The sequence below is a fragment of the Denticeps clupeoides genome, chromosome 20 (genome assembly GCF_900700375.1).
Source record: "Denticeps clupeoides chromosome 20, fDenClu1.1, whole genome shotgun sequence".
In the NCBI taxonomy this organism is placed as follows: domain Eukaryota; kingdom Metazoa; phylum Chordata; class Actinopteri; order Clupeiformes; family Denticipitidae; genus Denticeps; species Denticeps clupeoides.
This window is the reverse complement of record NC_041726.1, coordinates 14,233,774-14,256,537: the sequence shown is the minus strand read 5'-3', so window position 1 is coordinate 14,256,537 and position 22,764 is coordinate 14,233,774.

The following is a 22,764-nucleotide window of genomic DNA, read 5'->3' as shown; positions in this document are numbered from 1 at the left end:
GCCCGGCGCGGCGAACGCGGACGGCAGGGGAGAGACGCGCCGCCCGTTCTGGTGGAGCGTTTTCTCCCCGAGAAGCCGTGGTACGCGGCGCCGCGTGATGACGTCATCCCCGGGAAACTCCGCGAAACCCGGAAGCGGCAACATCGGCGGGTGAGTGGGCGGAGCGAGGACGTTGGCGTCGGCAGCAGCGAGGAAGTGACGTGGGCAGCGAGCGCAGAAGATGCGACCCCCACGATCTTCGCCATGTCGAGCCAAGAACTCTGCGCTCTGCTGGCAAGGCTCCCTGTGGACTGGGACGACACGGACGGCGACGAGAGCACGGGAGACGAGAGTTGGGCTCCGCCCATCGCGCCCGTCCATGATCGTCGCAAGGTCCGTGGGGACCCACGTCACTTCCAGGGGGGTGAGAAGCGACAACAGCGGCGTCCCTCCAGCGAGGAGGTGGGCAGGCTCCAGCCCGAATGGCCAGAGTACTGTCCCTGGGAGTTGATCGCACCCTGGGTCCAGGATGTCCGCAGGGTGGACGACCCTCGGAGTCACAGGTGGGACGACACGGATGATGAGAGCGACAATGACGTGGATTTTCGTTGGGCAGTCGGGGCCGGGATGGCTCCACCCAGCGCGCGCGTCCGAGATTGTCGCGACATCCGTGAAGACCCACGTGACTTCCGAGGGTACGAGGTCGACACGGACTACGACGAGGATGACGCCGATTGGGCAGTCGGTGCCGGGATGGCTCCGCCCGTCGTGCCCGTCCATGATCGTTGCGAGCTCCGTGGAGACCCACGTCAGTCCCAGAGGTGCGTCAACAGCGAGGAGGAAGACAGCGATGCGAGGGTAAGCTGGTGGAAGAGGCCAGCAACTGCACTGCCGGAACTGCCTCGCAGGGAAGATGCCCTCCCAGCTCCAGTCGCCAACCCGCCTTCCCTCTGCTCGGACGTTCCCCAGCTGAACGGCAGCGCATCACCAGCGCCCCCGCATGCTGGAGAAGACGTCCACCACCCCCCACGCCACACGCCCACCACCATCTCCAGCGATGTGCCCAGCCCGTGTGGGACAGCCCAATGGTCCCAGGACCCTTCAGTGGGGCAGCAGACACGGATGAGATCACTACCATCCTCACGTGTCTGACTGGGTCAGCATGGGGCTGGAGCACCACCCTCTGGCAGCAGGGAGAGACCGACAGGAGTTTTCGGGACTTCCAGCAGAGACTGAGGGCGGAGTTTGATCGGCCAGAGCCTGAGCCAGGGATCGAACTCTGCCCCTCCACCACATCCAGTACCAGTCAGGATCCGGGGCAAGAAGACCAAGCACTGGCGGGCGACGAGAAGGTCGCGCCTCCCGCGATCCTGACTGTGCCCCCTGAGGAGGTCCCGGAGAGCTCAGAGAGGGAACCAGACGACCCTCTCTTCTGTCTGTCTCTGTCTGTGTGTGTGTGCGTGGTATATGTGTCCTGACTCCAATCCTGACGCCCCATAAATGCCGTAAGTTTCCGCCCCTTCTGGGTCTCCGGCATTTTCGTGAACTCAGACATGAGCTTGACTTCAGTGAGTGAATGTCTTTATGTTTTTGAGTTCTGGCAATCGCCACACACCTACGGGTTAGTTTATGTTCTTTATTTAAGTTAAATTGTTTTCGGCCACCGCGCCATTGTTTATTTGTATTTCTTTATTGTTTGTTATAATAAATCCCCTTCCCAGCATGTCAGACCTCTGCGCTTCCTTCCCCCGTAAGTCCATAGTCGTGACACATTACTGATTTATTTTGTTGTTAAGTCATCTGAATTACTTTCTGCGCAGAAAGCATGCTAAAATTTTAAGAAATACATGTGTCTGTAATTGGGTCTGTCAGGAAGACAGACCATTTATTATTGTGCTGAGAATGGCAAAAAAGAACATTAAAGAACGTTAAAGACCGCCACGCGAAGACCGTCAAACGTAAAGAAACAACGGATTTGTAAAATAAAACTTCTTTGAAGTGATACTGCAGTACCACAGTAAAGAAGCCCCATTTTACAAATCCCATGCCCGCAGCTGTGACCAATGCCCGGACAGACCCATTAAAATTTCCCCTGGAATTTTGGCTTCTAGTTGTAATTATGTCCCAGTCCCAATTATTTACTATAATGATGATTATATGAGCACAAAAAAACAAGAGGTAATATTTCAGTCAACATCAACAATATACATATATCATGTTGGGGTTCACAAACATTTATTTAGTTGTATGCATTTTTGGCTGGCTTGTTAATAAATCTCGTTCAGCGGTCTGTCATCTAGTGCCCAAAATTAGTATTCCTTCTTTTTTGGGAATGTGTGGTGCCAAGCAAAGATAGAATGAAATTGATATCTTTTTCGTAATAGAAGTTTCGCTTTTTTAGGGGAGTAACTTCATATAGGCATTAAGGGTTCATATAAAATGGATACATCGTCAATATTGCGACGCTGTAATTTAGTAAGGCCGTAGATTGCAAAACCCAGGAAAATTAGACCAGTAGGCAATAGTAGATCAGTTGGCAAAAAACTTTTTGAACGTGTCAAAGCCAAATCGTTTTCCATTCGCAGGTTGCTGCTTTAACTCTTTGTCAATTTGTGCGGGAACAGAGTCTGTTTGTTTCTTTTCCTTTCTGCCGTGTTCACCGCTTTCCTCAAGAGCTCTGATTTTTTCTCGTGTCGTCCACAACTCATTATGTAGCCCTTCAATGTAACAACGAGCTTTCTTCAGGTCTTCTTCAAGATGCTGATTTTGTCTGGTCAACTGGATCACGGCTTCTCTTTTAGATGCAATCTCATGGCTATTCGCTTCTAAAACTCGCAGAGAATCTTGAAATTGTTTTTCCAAATTATTGACGGTTTCTTTTACTATTGTCAATTCGCTAATCAAATTAAGACCAAAAACATCTGAATTCTTCAGTTGTTTCTTTAGAACTCCTAAAGAGTCTTTGAAAGGGTCCGGCGCATTAAACATTTCTTTAGAGCCGTTTCTTCTTTCTTCTAAATTCGCTTTCATCTTCAGACGTGACTATGCGATACGTAGTCCGTTTTCAAGCGAACCTGCTGAAATAGTTTTCGTCACCTTTTTTCAACCAATCAGGTTTCAGGCAGGCTTCGCCCCTCCCATCAGCTGGGCGTCAGCAGCCTACAACAAGGAGTACAACGACCCGGCCGCGAACAGACACGAACAGTGTCAGTAAGATCATTTTACCTCTTCATTTAAATCACTTATGTTTTCGTCCGGCTGCGCGGACATACTTGGCTTGATTTGGGCGAAGTCGTGTCACGTGCCTTTACAGCCAATCACGAGATTTGCGTGGCGGACTTGCAGTTACGGAAGACGCAACTTCGGCATCAAATTTAAAGAAATGACTGGGAGAAAGAGCCCAGTTTTCAGGTAGAGGTGGCTATTACAACCGTTCTGTATGTAAAAGTTGCATTAAACACTGTAATATGCACAATATATGTTGATATGTGGTATTGAAGCAGATTTGCTGAACAACGTCAGAATTGAAATTGCGTGGGTACGATAATGTTTCTCAAAAAACGATAATTTTAAGAAGTGGTATGAAACTTCAACATTTAAGATCTGGCAACACTGCTCACAGTGCTGTAATTGCCGTTTCCTTGACATAACGCACCCCTAAACCGTACCACTAATGATTTATTTATTAGAAAATGTCGGCTGAAGTATGTAGCTCAAGATGATAAATGACGTTCAGTGAAATACACACAAGTTCAGTGAAATACACACAAAATTGCAATGGCCGACGCTGTTTTTTTAAATAGATGAGCTCAGTTGGGCCACATAACTACAACAGCAGTTTGCAAAAAAAAAAAAAAAAAAAACACTTAACGCTAACTAACTAGTGTCAAATTGAGGAGAACAGAGTAAACACTTCCCTGTCTCTACACACAAAAGCACTGTATTCAAACCACTCCAACTTGATGTTTCCTGGCAGAAAGAGGCATGGCACAATAGAGGTTAAGAGGATGAACAGTTTCTAATTTATTAACACCAGTAAATTATTATTGCAGTTACATGTGAATATTGTATGTAAAAAGGTACCAATGTTACAGAGAAAACAAAAATGAAAAGAAAGAAAAAGAGAGAGAGAGAAAAGCCAGGAGAAAAATGAGAGAAGAGAGTAGACTCGAAAGCGGGAAAATCCGGTTTTGATGGAAAGGCAGCTGGGAAAGAAAGATAAAGTTCCTTCCCCACATGTGAACAGATCTTTATACACCTGGCCTACAGGAAGCTGTCACAGACCAATCAGAACCTGTTGTTTCTGACGTCACGCCCCCGGAGCCTCCCGTCTGGGGAAGACAAAGAGAGTAGGCGGTCCCGACAGCCGACACCTCACACGTTTGGCTCGGGGGAGGACCGGCAACTGTTGCAATGCCGTTCGACAAAGGGCATGCAAAAAATCTCCATGCACAACAAAGGCACAGAAATGTCATGGCTCCGTTACGTCCCATCTTACACTAGCTAGCCACGTTAAAGTCTGTGATCTCTTTTAAATCGCACACCCAGAAAAAAGCTTAACATCCTGTAACATATTTAATGAACCCTTTGATCACACCTAGCTTGTTAATGTGAGTCAGCTCTGGAGATTTTAATATTAACTTTTAAGTTCAGACATGCCAAACATTTACAAGACATAAAATTAACAGAAGTATTTACCGGCAATTTGCTCGGGATTGTCCAGAGTGCACCAGCAGACTAACATTTATGGCAAGCGGATTTAACATTTAAGATATCGGCAATGTACTTCCGGCTAGTCAAAAGTCAATTTAAAGATATCTACAACTACATTTAGACTAGTCGGAATGTCCATTTGACTTGAATGGAAAAGCTACTTTAAGATATCTCAATTATGGTGCTGACCGCATCATCTGTACCAAGCTCCCTGACCTTCAACCAACCTACAGCAAGCGGTGCTAGACAAGGGCCAGGAAGATTGTGAAGGACCTCAGCCACCCCAACAATGGACTGTTCTCTCTGCTGCGATCATGGAAGTCCAACACAGAGAGGATGAGGAGGAGCTTCTTTCCGCAAGCTATACGACCTCTCAACAACCACATCACTTCATAGGACAGAACTCTAATACACTCCAGCACTTTCATTCACTTCTGGACTCAATCCCCCCAGAATTTTGCACAAATTTTCACTTTACTTTATACATTTGCACACCTTCACCCTTTCTGTTGCACATATTTTATGTTTAAAAACATACAATTGAAATATTTGGTTATGTTTGCATAATGGTTCCAATTGAATACTTCCAATATTTGCAATAGTGAGGTCTATAGCAGCCACAAAAGCATTTCACTGCATATCAACCATGTATGACTGTGTACGTGACAAATAAAATTTGAATTTGAAATTTGAACTAGACAAGTGGCTTCTTTGAGCAATTAGGCAAAGCTTTGGTCACACCTTTGATGAGAGTGAGGTTGCAACAGAGGTCGTTCCTCAGCAGCCCAGGCAAGAGGTGAAAAGAGAAGGAGGTGCTACTGTTGTCCAATGTTCATCATTATTGATTTATTTTGTTGTTAAGTCATCAGAATTACTTTCTGCACAGAAAGCATGTTAAAAATGTAATAAATACATGTGTCTGTAATTGTAATTTTGTCCCAGTCCCAATTATTTACTATAATGATGATTATATGAGCACAAAAAAACAAGAGGTAATATTTCAGTCAACATCAACAATATACATATATCATGTTGGGGTTCACAAACATTTATTTAGTTGTATGCATTTTTGGCTGGCTTGTTAATAAATCTCGTTCAGCGGTCTGTCATCTAGTGCCCAAAATTAGTATTCCTTCTTTTTTGGGAATGTGTGGTGCCAAGCAAAGATAGAATGAAATTGATATCTTTTTCGTAATAGAAGTTTCGCTTTTTTAGGGGAGTAACTTCATATAGGCATTAAGGGTTCATATAAAATGGATACATCGTCAATATTGCGACGCTGTAATTTAGTAATGCCGTAGATTGCAAAACCCAGGAAAATTAGACCAGTAGGCAATAGTAGATCAGTTGGCAAAAACTTTTTGAACGTGTCAAAGCCAAATCGTTTTCCATTCGCAGGTTGCTGCTTTAACTCTTTGTCAATTTGTGCAGGAACAGAGTCTGTTTGTTTCTTTTCCTTTCTGCCGTGTTCACCGCTTTCCTCAAGAGCTCTGATTTTTTCTCGTGTCGTCCACAACTCATTATGTAGCCCTTCAATGTAACAACGAGCTTTCTTCAGGTCTTCTTCAAGATGCTGATTTTGTCTGGTCAACTGGATCACGGCTTCTCTTTTAGATGCAATCTCATGGCTATTCGCTTCTAAAACTCGCAGAGAATCTTGAAATTGTTTTTCCAAATTATTGACGGTTTCTTTTACTATTGTCAATTCGCTAATCAAATTAAGACCAAAAACATCTGAATTCTTCAGTTGTTTCTTTAGAACTCCTAAAGAGTCTTTGAAAGGGTCCGGCGCATTAAACATTTCTTTAGAGCCGTTTCTTCTTTCTTCTAAATTCGCTTTCATCTTCAGACGTGACTATGCGATACGTAGTCCGTTTTCAAGCGAACCTGCTGAAATAGTTTTCGTCACCTTTTTTCAACCAATCAGGTTTCAGGCAGGCTTCGCCCCTCCCATCAGCTGGGCGTCAGCAGCCTACAACAAGGAGTACAACGACCCGGCCGCGAACAGACACGAACAGTGTCAGTAAGATCATTTTACCTCTTCATTTAAATCACTTATGTTTTCGTCCGGCTGCGCGGACATACTTGGCTTGATTTGGGCGAAGTCGTGTCACGTGCCTTTACAGCCAATCACGAGATTTGCGTGGCGGACTTGCAGTTACGGAAGACGCAACTTCGGCATCAAATTTAAAGAAATGACTGGGAGAAAGAGCCCAGTTTTCAGGTAGAGGTGGCTATTACAACCGTTCTGTATGTAAAAGTTGCATTAAACACTGTAATATGCACAATATATGTTGATATGTGGTATTGAAGCAGATTTGCTGAACAACGTCAGAATTGAAATTGCGTGGGTACGATAATGTTTCTCAAAAAACGATAATTTTAAGAAGTGGTATGAAACTTCAACATTTAAGATCTGGCAACACTGCTCACAGTGCTGTAATTGCCGTTTCCTTGACATAACGCACCCCTAAACCGTACCACTAATGATTTATTTATTAGAAAATGTCGGCTGAAGTATGTAGCTCAAGATGATAAATGACGTTCAGTGAAATACACACAAGTTCAGTGAAATACACACAAAATTGCAATGGCCGACGCTGTTTTTTTAAATAGATGAGCTCAGTTGGGCCACATAACTACAACAGCAGTTTGCAAAAAAAAAAAAAAAAAAACACTTAACGCTAACTAACTAGTGTCAAATTGAGGAGAACAGAGTAAACACTTCCCTGTCTCTACACACAAAAGCACTGTATTCAAACCACTCCAACTTGATGTTTCCTGGCAGAAAGAGGCATGGCACAATAGAGGTTAAGAGGATGAACAGTTTCTAATTTATTAACACCAGTAAATTATTATTGCAGTTACATGTGAATATTGTATGTAAAAAGGTACCAATGTTACAGAGAAAACAAAAATGAAAAGAAAGAAAAAGAGAGAGAGAGAAAAGCCAGGAGAAAAATGAGAGAAGAGAGTAGACTCGAAAGCGGGAAAATCCGGTTTTGATGGAAAGGCAGCTGGGAAAGAAAGATAAAGTTCCTTCCCCACATGTGAACAGATCTTTATACACCTGGCCTACAGGAAGCTGTCACAGACCAATCAGAACCTGTTGTTTCTGACGTCACGCCCCCGGAGCCTCCCGTCTGGGGAAGACAAAGAGAGTAGGCGGTCCCGACAGCCGACACCTCACACGTTTGGCTCGGGGGAGGACCGGCAACTGTTGCAATGCCGTTCGACAAAGGGCATGCAAAAAATCTCCATGCACAACAAAGGCACAGAAATGTCATGGCTCCGTTACGTCCCATCTTACACTAGCTAGCCACGTTAAAGTCTGTGATCTCTTTTAAATCGCACACCCAGAAAAAAGCTTAACATCCTGTAACATATTTAATGAACCCTTTGATCACACCTAGCTTGTTAATGTGAGTCAGCTCTGGAGATTTTAATATTAACTTTTAAGTTCAGACATGCCAAACATTTACAAGACATAAAATTAACAGAAGTATTTACCGGCAATTTGCTCGGGATTGTCCAGAGTGCACCAGCAGACTAACATTTATGGCAAGCGGATTTAACATTTAAGATATCGGCAATGTACTTCCGGCTAGTCAAAAGTCAATTTAAAGATATCTACAACTACATTTAGACTAGTCGGAATGTCCATTTGACTTGAATGGAAAAGCTACTTTAAGATATCTCAATTATGGTGCTGACCGCATCATCTGTACCAAGCTCCCTGACCTTCAACCAACCTACAGCAAGCGGTGCTAGACAAGGGCCAGGAAGATTGTGAAGGACCTCAGCCACCCCAACAATGGACTGTTCTCTCTGCTGCGATCATGGAAGTCCAACACAGAGAGGATGAGGAGGAGCTTCTTTCCGCAAGCTATACGACCTCTCAACAACCACATCACTTCATAGGACAGAACTCTAATACACTCCAGCACTTTCATTCACTTCTGGACTCAATCCCCCCAGAATTTTGCACAAATTTTCACTTTACTTTATACATTTGCACACCTTCACCCTTTCTGTTGCACATATTTTATGTTTAAAAACATACAATTGAAATATTTGGTTATGTTTGCATAATGGTTCCAATTGAATACTTCCAATATTTGCAATAGTGAGGTCTATAGCAGCCACAAAAGCATTTCACTGCATATCAACCGTGTATGACTGTGTACGTGACAAATAAAATTTGAATTTGAAATTTGAACTAGACAAGTGGCTTCTTTGAGCAATTAGGCAAAGCTTTGGTCACACCTTTGATGAGAGTGAGGTTGCAACAGAGGTCGTTCCTCAGCAGCCCAGGCAAGAGGTGAAAAGAGAAGGAGGTGCTACTGTTGTCCAATGTTCATCATTATTGATTTATTTTGTTGTTAAGTCATCAGAATTACTTTCTGCACAGAAAGCATGTTAAAAATGTAATAAATACATGTGTCTGTAATTGTAATTTTGTCCCAGTCCCAATTATTTACTATAATGATGATTATATTGCACAAAAAATAAGAGGTAATATTTCAGTCAACATCAACAATATACATATATCATGTTGGGGTTCACAAACATTTTTTTAGACGCATGCATTTTTGTTTGGCTTGTTAATAAATCTCGTTCAGCGGTCTGTCATCTAGTGCCCAAAATTAGTATTCCTTCTTTTTTAGGAATGTGTGGTGCCAAGCAAAGATAGAATGAAATTTAGATAGAGACGTTTCGCTTTTTTAGGGGAGTAACTTCATAAATGCATTAAGGGTTAATTTAAATTGGATACATCGTCAATATTGCGACCCTGTAATAAGGACGTAGACTGCAAAACCCAGGAAAATTAGACCAGTAGGCAATAGTAGACCAGTTGGCAAAAACCTTTTTTTGTCAAAGCCAAATTGTTTTCCATTCGCAGGTTGCTGCTTTAACTCTTTGTCAATTTGTGCGGGAACAGAGTCTGTTTGTTTCTTTTCCTTTATGCCGTCTTCACCGCTTTCCTCAAGAGCGCTGAGTTTTTCCAGTGTCGTCCACAACTCATTATGTATCCCTTCAAGGTAACGATGAGCTTTCTTCAGGTCTTCTTCAAGATGCTGATTCTGTTGGGTCAACTGGTTCATGGCTTCTTCTTTAGATGCAATTTCATGGCTATTCGCTTCTAAAACTCGCAGAGAATGTTTTTCCAGATGTTTGACTTTTTCTTTGACTTTTGCCAATTCGCACATCAAATTAATACCAAACATATCTGAATTCTTCAGTTGTTTCTTTAGAACTCCTAAAGACTCTTTGAAAGGGTCCGTCACATTCAACATTTCTTTAGAGTCGGGTTATTTTTCACCTAAATTCTCTAACATTTTCAGAAATTACTATCCAATATATAGTTTGTTTTGAAGCGAATCTGCTTAAATACTTGCCTCACCTTGTTTAACCAATCAGGTTTAAGGCAGGCTCCGCCCCCTTCACCGTCGTCCCCAGCAAAGAGCCGCCGCCTTCCCTCCTATGCATACATGTATACCTCAACCTCATTCGCTTTCTCTACAAGTAACTGAAGGTCTGTAGATCTTCCTGAATAAAGACGTCGATCGCAGTGCTTAAGCAGTTCTATTACCAGATGATTACATATGATATTGTTTTGTTGTCAAATGAATAAGGAAAATCATGAAGTTATTAATACAAGTGAAAGTGATTGTCATTGTGATACACTGCAGCACAGCACACAGTGATACAACGAAATGTGTCCCTTGTATTTAACCATCACCCTTGGTGAGCAGTGGGCAGCCATGACAGGCGCCCGGGGAGCAGCGTGTGGGGACGGTGCTTTACTCAGTGGCACCTCAGTGGTACCTTGGCGGATCGGGATTCGGACCGGCAGCCTTCTGATTACAGGGCCACTTCCTTAACCGCTAGGCCACCACTTAATTATAAATATACAATTCATATATTTATTCATCGGAATGATATGATTTATATTGGTGGGGGTTATATTGGTTATATTTTCCGAGGGTCATTTTGTGATGTGATTTGATGGTCAAATCTCTGCGTAGCAGTGTTGGCAGACGTACGATAATTATCGCATTTCTACCAAAACTTTACTCACTGTACAACTAGTAATTCCAAAAACCCCTTAATGTACGATCATTTTACCCCTTCAAGTTATTTCATCAGCATGACCAGGTGGAGATATCAGTTTGTTTTAGATGCAGTCGTGTCACGTGCCTTTACTGCGGCAGTGGTGGCCTAGCGGTTAAGGAAGCGTAATCAGAAGGTTGTTCGACTTTTGATCCGCCAAGGTGCCACTGAACAAAGCACCTCACACACTGCAACAGCCTGGGCAGACATCGCCAGTCGCCATTTGGTTATTGTACACAGCTCAGTCACTGCACGTACTTACCTCAGAGACATCATAGAACCCCCAATTCCTCCAGCACACCCCCAACTTTCTGTTCATGGATCATGAGGCCATCAGTGTCCCCTGACCTGAACCCCATAGAGCACGTCTGGGACCAGTTGACGCAGAGACTGAATGATCGTACCCCACCCCCACGTGACCTGGCAGAGCTGCGTGTAGCACTTGTGGAAGAGTTGAACTCATTGCCTCAGAATATCATCATGAGGCTGGTGAGGAGCATGAGATGTCACTGTCAAGCTGTCATTGCAACAAATGGTGGAAACACCCACTACTGACATGGTCAGATTTTGTTATTTGGGGCTATCTTGGCTTGGGACCCGCACCAAGAAATACACCTGTCCCCGGTGGCTTGGTTTGTGGTAATTATTGCATATATAACCAAAAAATATCACAAAATATCATAGACAACATGAAGTGGTGAAATTGAGACAATGTACTACTGTAAGAAATCAATGAGGCCATGTTGATATTGTTCAGCTCGATTTAGATTCCCTTTTTTTTTTTTTACAGTCTGGGGTTCAGGGGTGAGAAAATTTGTGGTATACAATGTGGTATACAATTAATTTCAGTTAGTGAAAGATGTGGACCACAGGCAGGCAGCACGAAGTCATGATGTTTTAACAATAAACAAGTTATTTAGAGTTTTTTTTATTTTGTCATTTGTCAGGCACACAAAATATATATTATCGTAGCATAAATCACGGAGGAAGTGTTTCATGGATACTTTTGTATTAGGAAGAAAATAATTTAATTAGCTGTAAAATCAGAAAACGTTATTTTATGTAGGAAATAAATACCATAATAATAATATTGTCCACAGTTTCTGAAGATTATGTAATTTGAGTTTGTAATGAATAACAATATAAGTTATAATGCAAAGGAGACACATTATGTGTAACACAGAAACTGTTATTACAGACACCCATTCATTAAACCAATATGAACACATTTTTAATGACTATAACAGAAAAAATGTAACCTATAACCTGTTTAGGGAAAATGTAAAATAAGTTGGTTGCATGCGTGTGCATACCCTCAAACTAATACTTTGTTGAAGCAAAATAATTCAGCATAGTTTGAAATAACATCATCACAGACAAATGCATGCAACTTTGCTCACGCCTTCTTCTTACTACATCGTTTATGTTGATTGCACACAATTTGCACGTCAGCATGTCACCGAAATACAATGCATTCACCTAAATATTCACTTAAGCCTTCCAAAGATGCTTCCCCTTTCAGCCATTTCAAGAATGGCAGGAAGGAAACCCCAGATCCCAGTAGGGCCAGGAGCACAGTGCACTGTAAACACTTCTCATCTGGTCATCATGCAAAGATGCCCCCCAGACATAAACGCACTTTTTGCAAATTTACAGCTATGGCAGTTCAGCACAGGGGAGACCAACTGTGCCTGGAGCTCCCATCAGCTGTAGCAACGGCACCAGGCTGTGTTAACCACAGTTACAAATGGATAAAACGTGCCAAAATACAACAGCGTGCTACTGGGCAAATGCACGTACTGCTGTACAAGTCACTTTTCAGCCGCTCTGTGTTAAAGACTTAAGCATTGCATTGCCATAAGCATTGACAATGGCATCAATTTGCTGACAGTATTTTCTTGGGCAGGGAAATTCTGAATAAATGTTCTGTTTTCAAGTGAACAGTATGCCAAAAAAAGTCAGTGAAAGTCAATGAAAAGACAGAGGGACGGACAAAAATGACAAGTGAAGGATAGACGGATTAGTTAAAGTATGGTAAGTTTACGTGGTTGAGTTGGTTCATTTAGTTCAATCACTCAAAATCTTGCTAGTATCACTTATTTAAGTGGATAAGAGCATCTGCCAAAGGGTATAAATGTACTGTATGTCTAAATGTAGATACACTGAGAGAATTTGCAGAAGAGATAAGGAAATATTACATGTAATGTAAATTTAATTAACGCGTACGTAATATTCCATTATTTAATATAATATAATAAAATAATGACATTTCATTAAAGAAAATGCTGCAGCATATTTTTCTTAGATTATTTTCAGGGCATGCTGCCCAGCTCTCGTCAGGCTCTCTGAATGGTTGGTTAAACCCCATGAAATCCCCATAGACTCAAACCTATAGAGAGCCACTTAGCTCTCAAGGAGGGGATGGCTTTCAGTATCTCAGGGATGCAGAGGCTGCAGCATTCACCCTGGAATCTGTTTAATTAGCAGTCAAAGGTCAAGACTCAGAAGCGCCGTACAGGCCTCAAAGGTCATCTGCTTTGGAGGCTTTGCCAAAATCCTCTCGGCGCCTATTTGCATAAGCACAGATAGTTGAGTGAAGCAATTAACAGCTTTAGACAATGCATTATCCACATTTATCTATGTGGCAGGCGACATCCTCTCTCAACCCCATATTTTTTTCCATCATATGCACTCTTTGCTTTATTTTTGCAGGCTTTGCAAAAACTATTTTCAGGATTTACTGTCTGTTTATATTGCCACATGGAATACTGAGGCGAACTGAAATATTATTATGACCGGTCTTTTAAATTGAATTTTAATATATTAATGTCTGTCGAATTGTATTATAGCCGGATTGCAGCATGATTATCATAAGTAATATATAATTACTATAAGCATATGTTTATTACAAGCATTGATGTACATAAGTACAGAATAAAGTGTAACATGACTGATTAAATGCTAGTTCATGTTTAATAAATGCCAACAGCAGAATTTTGGGAAGGAAATGGCCAAGCAGGGAAAAGAATGTCATGCGGAATGCAGTGCCGTGAACGGCAGGTTTTAAATAATTGAGGGCGAGCAGAAAAATGAATGGTGACGTGTGTTTTCACAATGCATGTTTCAGCACGCAGAATTTGTGTGTTAAAACGCCTGAACTTTTAGTTTGTCCATGAGAGACCTGCTGAAAGATACCAACAAGTATCTGACTGGTCCCCACCCCATATTTGACATTTGACGTAAAAAAAAAAAAAACCTTAATAAGCTCCTTGCGCAGCATTATGAATGAGGTGTAAACTTTATCCACAGGGAACATTCTCCTTTGGAAGATCCCAAGTTGGCCTGGCTTAATGTGGTTGTTGACGTCTTCAGTACCCATCATGCCCGTTGCAATGAATTTTTCTGAACTAAATGGCTGAATGTGGATTGTAGACATGGATAGTCTGTTATCATGTGCGCCTGGACAGGCTTTGACCATTCTTTACACCCTCAAATAACATGTTTTCTAGTGTTTATCTTGCTGGGGTACTGGTACCCAACATGATCAAAAACATTTATTGCCATTTATTAGACCCAGTTTTATATTCGGTGGTTTCAGATATTGAGTGAGAGTGAATAATAGCACTTTAAATTTAGGAAGGGTTCAAAACTCAGAACAGGACGAAAGGTTATCCACAGCAGAGGAGTTTGTGAAATTCAAGTAATTATAGACATTTTCCAGAGCTACTATGGGTCCCCATATGCGCTAAAATAAGTATTTAGTGAGGCACCAAGCTGCCATCTGACTCGCTGTCGGTCCCTGATGATTTAATTCCCACTTGGACGTCGGCCTGTGCACTCCTGTTTCAGAAGCCTTGGCTGGGCAGGTCCACTCATGCCCCGCCTGCTGCCACAGATGGCTTGCACGGGCCCTGCCTTGTGATGTTTTGTTGTTTGAGGTGTTGAGGGACGGATGGTTTAGCAGGAAGCCCCCCCACCACCACCACCAAAAAAAAAAAAACAGACTGCATGGCTGTTTAAAGAACATTTTCATTAAAACGTGCACAGATTGTCTTTAAACAGCATTGCACATTTTTTTTCCTCAGATATAACCCACAATGCAACCGTAATCAAACAGATGTCATTCTCATTTTCCTGCTGACTTATTGTCTGAGCCCAACTGCTCCCAAAATGTGAAGAAAACATCAATCACAATATGTTCTTCCATGAGAGTCTTTTATTTACAATTAAGAAGTTTTTTTGCAATGTATGTAACATGAAAACCAGATTTTGGTTGCCACGTCCAGAGATTGTCCACAGATTGTACATGAGGCTCTGAATCACTTACATTAGCATACAATAAAATACAAAAGTAATATTTAAAACGACCTCAGGCCGTAAAAAATCCCAGCCCTCAACACTAAGGACATTATTATTCAGTAGATGCATTTCATGAATGCAGTAAATACTGGGTGTGTGGGTGATGTTAAAGGGATCGTGAAACACGAACGCTGTGATGCTTCGGGAGTAAATATGTAGCCCACACACGGCCTATATCGGCTACCTGAGTGAGGCTGAGTCCCGCTGATTTATCCACATGCAGTTGCTGTCAGTAGGAAATGAATCAGACTGGGTCATTCGCAACCGAGATTGCGGACCACACGATCAGCACAGCACTCCCCTGGACATGAAACTCTGGTTCCTGCCAGTTCCTCACGATGTACATATAAATGATGCAACATCCTGTTAAATATTGATGGAGTGATAAGGTAATGTAAGGTATACCTTACTGTCCCCAAGGGGAAATTTGTCTTGGCCTCCAAACAAAGAGCGCACACAACATGACCCAACACACACAGCAGACCTCGCACATTTCATACATGTCTGGCTTAATTAAACCATCAGATCGGTAACCAAACAGTACAAATCAGTACTAATATACAACCAAATTACAAATCAATTGCCGGCTCTCCGCTAACAACAGTTTCTTACATCAGTTGGAATATACAAAGAATGTTGCTGTGACATCTCTTTAGCCCTCCATATAGGACAGTCAGTTAAAATTTTTTATTTGGTTTTATTATCGTGAGATCATGTTTTAATATGACTTTGCGTGAGACCAGTGTTGTCGACGTTTCTCTTCTGCCGATGGTACAGGCTATTATAAAAGAAATCGTCCTACAATAAATTCATGTCTTTTTCCCGTGTGCAAGTGTAAATGTGTTACTCCCGAAGTCTTCTCCTCAAGTGAGTGTTGATATAAAAATTGTCATTCGCTGACAGACAAAACACTATTTCTGCTTGTATCAGCCCCTGACTTAAAGTAATAATGAATGGTTTCATCCACAAACCTCTATCCAGCAATGAATATGTTGAAACTATCAAAACAAAAAATGTAAAATAAACTTTTTTTTTTCTCGAGATCACAACATAAAAAAAAAAATCTTGTCCTCCACAGACTTCCATACCTCTCTGTTATTCCAGAGAGGTTTTTAAAGACTAAGGTCTGTTTCAAGATCCAATTAGTTCGAGCCATTCATGATGTTGCTAGGCAACATTATTCAGCGAGCAGCTTGTTACGTCTCTTCACAACCCTAAACAATGCAATGTTAAAAAAAAATACAGTTTTGGTACCCTTTATTGTTCATATTTAGGAATGACTCAACGAAGGCACAGAATTTTTCCCTTTATACCTAGTTCCCGCAATGGTTGCTAATTGCAACACGACTGATCAGGAATTACGAATTGAAAGTTCGTACATTGCTACTCCAATCAATTTGTCCAAGCCTCCAGCCTGATTCACCTGATCACAATCCCGCGGCTGCTGATCAGCAGTCACCCCCAGGACATATAAAACCTTCACACTCACTCACTCGTTACCTGGCCTGGCATTGCTTCATTTCCGAACTTGGATTGGATTAAATCAATCACTTTGACACTCACAATCCTACGTTTCAGTGTTCACGCTCAAACTGATTTCTTTCTTTAATGGGCTGCATTTCGTCATTTCATCAATTGTGGGAAACAAATACATTTTAATTCATTTAAGTGTTTTTTCTCTAATTGGTGAAACCGCTTTCAGAATGAGTTTTTTTATCTTTCAAAGATATGCCAACAATTCATGTGTGCATTTTGATCATAAACTGAAATCCATTCTGCTTGTAATTCATGAATATCCTACACAGCCCACAGTTCAGAGCATATAGTGCATATATTATGTACATATATCCTGGCTCTTACTATTTATGACTTTATTATGCTAGATGGAAATAGCCCTGTGAATTGCTCCCCATGTGACGTATTCTGAGCAGCATGTGGCAGTCCTGGCCCACCATGGAATAATGTCCATGTCAAAAGGCTTTGAGTCCATGTCGTTTGGAGCAATGGAGAATTTACAGTTCCAATCCGACAGTGCCTGGCATTTTGGTTCCAGGGTCAGTGTCAGGGCCGCTCCTGAACATTTACCCACCTGAACACGAACAACTCGTAAATACAGAGATTGAACACATCAGCGCCCGGGTGATCCAATGAAGGGCATACACGAGGGCGTCCGGATATAAATTCTCAGCCACGGCTGAACATTTGAATGCATTTGCATCCGGGCTTGGTGACCTCGAAGCCCACGACACGACTCCGCCACTCTTCTCTCAGCTTCTGAACTTCTGGTGTCGTCCCGAGGCAGCTTTCCTCTCCCGGTCTGACAGCGCAGTGTAAAAATAGCCCCTTGCCTGCTGAAGCCGGGGCCCTCTCCCACACTTACCCAAATTCCCCGATATGTTTTCCATAATCAAATTACACTCGAAGCTGGATGTGTTGACTGTATGGATTCAGGTGAGTGTCACAACTGAGCTGCCAGACATCCCTGGCTAGAGCTTTTGAGGTTACGCGTTTGGAAATTCAGTTGTTTCATGGAAAGCTAGCTAGACAGCCATTCTGCGGTAAATGATGTATGGAAATGGATTTGGTCACAGCATGTCGTTTAGCATGCAACACCATGTCACAGCTTTGGTTTCAATTTAAAAAATCAAGCAAATATGACTGTATTAAACCATTCGACCTCCCCGAACCCATAATTAATAATTTTATGAAACCGGATTATACACTGGTGCCAAGCAAAGAATCACAGGTTATTGCCTGAATATTTTCTAAAACCACAAGCTGCTACAATTGCATAACATAATTTATCATTATAATAATAGCCAAGCAGTTTGCTAATATATTAGTTACTTAAATTGTTATGTTGATTGTTGTCACATGTTTGTTTTAAAGATCAGTACATCTCACAATGATCCTGTCACTGTCATATTCATTAAATATTAAAATGCAACTCTGCATTTCATGAATAAATCTTTTATAACACATTTTGCTTAGTCTATTTTAGAACAAGTGTGGTGCTGATGGAATAGGTTATACCACAGTCTGGCCCATGCTATATTCAGAATGTAAATCTAGAATTTTAATCCCGGACACGACATCATTAGTGACACTCACAGACGCACAGCAGCATATGAGGCACAAGGGGGAAAAAAACAGAACGGTAAATCGCGGGGTGTCACCTTGATGATCAGGTTCAGCAGCACAGCGTGAAATCAGGAAAGTCTTACTCACAACTATCGCCTTGTGATCACATAATGGGTTTTTTTTTTTTGGTCCAAAAACCCCCCTTAACACGCTTTTATTCGCATTGTATTGTGTACATGGCAATTAGATTAGCTTACATGTAACATTTTGTGTAGTTTATTGTGTAGCAAAATCCTTTATTTCCATTTTGTGCCACAAAATTAAGTTAAATAACATATAAATATCACAGCTCGTGTTGCTTTAAACATACAGCATTCCTTAGCCTCGTTTTTTTTTTTTTAACATGTACTGTGAAGCAAAAGAAAGGAGGGCTCTACATGACAACTTTCCTGTTTTTACAGAAGGAATCCTGGAATGCAAATGAGACAAATCCTCGATGGAAGCTGTCAAGGTTCCAGTGAGGGAAGGGAGAAGAAAGGAAATTCCACAGAGACGGGCCCTCAGAAGGTGTGTTTCCATCACGATAAAAACCACGCAGCAGTTTAAGTGCATTTCTTTCTTTCTTCCTTTCTGAAACAAGCATGCAGGACTGTGTGTCAGCTCGTGGAGCAGATACTAATTACAGCGCGTATTTTGGCGAGGAGAGAAAGGCGGCACGAGGAGGAACAAGCTGACAACAGGCTTCTGTGCTCCTGTTTTTTTTTTTTTTTTTTATCCAAGCCCTGTTGTGAGTGCAGGGGTCCGCATGTGTCCTGCTCCAGTTTCCAAGCAGACAGCTTCGCCGACTGTCAGGAGTCTCCGAATCCGTGTGTTGAAAAGACTGCAGCTTTCGGAGACCACGGCTATCAGCCGCGTTAGGAAAGCTTGTGGGGTTGTGGAGAAGGAACAAAAAAAGAGACCTAGGTCTGGAGAACTAGGAGGAACCCTTCCAACCGTGAGAGAAGAAATGCTCATGCAATCATTCGGTTTCAAATGAGAGCGTATGGAGACGTCTTACTGTCTATAGACTGCTTGCAACAGTTTGGCGCCAACATGTCAGAGGAGCAAAGGGGCATCAAAATATCCTTCGATGTTCGTTTTCACTCATTATCATTCGCATTGGGGTGCGTGTGGCTTCGATTCGCTTTCACTAGGCTGATATTTAAAGTGACCCTATTATGTAAGGAGAGGCATAAGAGCTGTAATTTACCTCCACCCTTCTCCTGGGGTCCGTTGTTTAAGAAAAGCTGTTTAAATCACGACTATGCAAATGCATGTTCACAATATATATATATATTTTTTAATGGGCACATCATTTTAATCAACCCTAATTCCATTTTTCTCAGAAAAGAACAACAATTATATGCCTTTTTTCACTCTACTGGGAAATGCATTTGGGGTTTTTTCCAGGATATTTTAAAACCTTTTCTCAGCTCATACAGCGAGCTCTGAACAGCTGGCTGCAGGGATGCATGGAATGGAGCGTTTTTCCTTCATTAGCATCTGCTTGAGGGTGCATTATCCTGAAAGTACTTCCATCAGGGAATACTGTTTCCATGAAGGCGTTTACGTGGGGGTACAGTTTTCCCAGCAGAACCCTGTCCTTCTTCCCACACTGCATCCACGTGCCATGTCCAATGAAAACATCAGACCAGAACCAGATCTTATTCACTTTGAGCCACCATTATTCACACTAGGTGAATAAGGATTTTTTAATAATAGGTATTTACTGTACAGTAAAGATCAACCACCTATAGAGCTGGTGTTCTGTTCTGGGGCCAGTATGGTTTTCAGTAGAATTTCTGGTTCCCTCATCTGCTGCTCAACCACAAATCTGGGAGCACGTGGCACCAACGGCATAATTAGGCACAACAAATCTGTTGGATAACTGTGGATACGTGTTGTTTGAAAATCTCTTACAGTCTCATAAGAAACTAGCTGGAATTTTCTGTAGGGTTAGGGTTAGGCATCATAAAAGCCATGGATTTTATATATATTCCCCTCCAGATGATGAAGAGCTTGTCTGAAAGCTACATGTACTTATGCATAACTTATACATGTACTTATACATTTTTTTTTGCAAATCATTTAAAAAACGAATTCTAAAGGACATCTCAAGGACGATTGGGCACAGACACAAAAGCAGACAAGCGCTCAGTGGCAAAGTGTTCAGAAGAACGGCTCAAGGTTAGGTGTAAAATATTGAGATGTTTGCCGCAGACGTCAGGTTTTGACACCTCTGAAGCTCATGTGCAGAGATGGTTAGTGTTGTGTGGGCCTTTCCACGGCTCGGTAGGTATATATGACAATAAGCGCATTTTACTGTTGCCCAAAGTGGTCCACATTTCTCCAAGAATCCCAATAGCAGTAAATATAATGTGGTCCATTAACAAGGCAGGGTCAACATCCTGCAAAATGAGGTTTGTGTCGCAGTAAAAAGGGGTTTATATGGCTTGTGTGAAAAGCACTATTAAACAGATAAAAAATGGCAAACGGGTGTCTGGGGGAAGAATTGCTTCAATAAAACACCTGAGCCTGAGCAACAGCCCCAGACCAGAGGCGTTGAGAAGCGGCGGCATGGCCAAACCATTTCCTACTCAGCTGGGCAGTGCCACCTTCAGGTGTAAGTGGTGCAAACCTGTTCACTTTCAAGTGATGCAAGACTGCCCCCTTTTGACACAGTGAGTTAATGAGCAGACATTACGAATGAGCGGAGCAAACGAAATGTGTCCTCTGCTTTTAACCATCACCCTTGGTGAGCATGTGTCCATGGGGCCTGGGCATGGCGAAAACCCTCAGCACCGTATGGTCTGTCATATAGAACATACAGAACTTATATTAAAGACTTCCCAAAGGCATCCCACAGATGCCACATATTAGATCTGGAGAATTTGGAATGAAAACCTCAAACACAATGCCTCCACTGGTTGGCCTTCTTTTCTTCCCATTTACATTTACAGCATTTATCAGACGTCCTTATCCAGAGCGACTTACAATCAGTAGTTACAGGGACAGTCCCTCCCCTGGAGCAGCTAAGGGTTAAGTGTCTTGCTCAGGGACAAAATGGTAGTATTTGGGATTTGAACCTGGGTCTTCTGGTGTTACCCACTGGGCTTCTACCACCCATAGTCCCATAGACATCCTGGTGCCATGTCTTCCCCAAGTAAGATACGGTGTAAAAAAGTGATTCATCAGAGCTGGTCCCCTGGGTGGTCCCCTCTGGATCCCTGGTCCCGTCCTGAAACACATGTGCCCATTGTAGGGGTTTTTAGTGATAATGGATCAACATGGTCACCCTGAGTGGTCTGCAGTGACACAGACCCATACACAACAAACTGTGATGCATGTTTTGTTGTGACACTTTTCAGGCCAGTTTGCGCTTCACACGTGCACTGGTGAGACTTGTCAGTTCATGACCGTGTTCACTGGTCAATGAAGAACAGGAACAATCCCCATCTAACCATCAACACTTGAGAACTAAGCCAATTTCCAGTGCATCAACCTGAATGACAAAACGTGCTGGAAAATACAACCGACCCACTGATACCATAATGTTGTTCACTTCAACTGCTAATGCTGTGGCTGATCAGTGTGGAAGTGAATGCTTTAAAACCAAAGAGCAAAAATTGTACCCATCATAAAGATGTCATGAAGCTTTTATATTAGGACTTGACAAAGCAGCACTGTACAAATATGAATTTTACAAATAAATATTTAAAATATCCATTTAAAAAGTCCAGGACGTAGATATTACCAAAAATGAAGTATAGACCATAGTCCTTTAAAAAAATGTTATTCAGTATGTTCAGAATTATACATATACAGTATTTGTTCTTAAATGTATATAGAATCAATCAATCTTTATTTATATGGCAATTTTTACAATATACATTGTCACAAAGCAGGTGAGCAAGCCAGAGGCAACAGTGGCAAGGAAAAAAGTCCCTCTAACAGGAAGAAAGATTACAGGTCAGAACTGGATTACAGTGAGGGTTATTGCAGTCTGCTTGTGTATAATCAATCAGCATCCAGGTAGCATGTTCGAGTCCCAGCAGGTGAGTGTCACATGGGGTCAGCAAGGGGGTCAAGCAGGACAGTCCAGGGAGGTCGGCCATGTCACATGATCACTCCGCACCAAAAAACACCCCAGGCAGGATATACCATCCCCAGTGGAGTGGGTGGTGAAGGATAGAGAAAACAGAAGAGTGAGTTAGTGATGAGTAACTGAACTAGACATTTCCGGTGACACTAACTACTGCAGCGTTACTTAAGGTGAGGGGAGTGTTGGACTGGACTGTATAAGTAGCATGATTCAAATACTGATCTTGTGTCTGAATCCCATACATTCCTCGTAAAATGGTTCCAAAGATTTGGGGTTCTATAATCACTGCTTTTCTGTTTTAGTTTACTGGTGTAATTTTGTATTTTTTTTAACAGGTAAAGTGAAGTGATTGTCACATGTGATACACAGCAGCACAG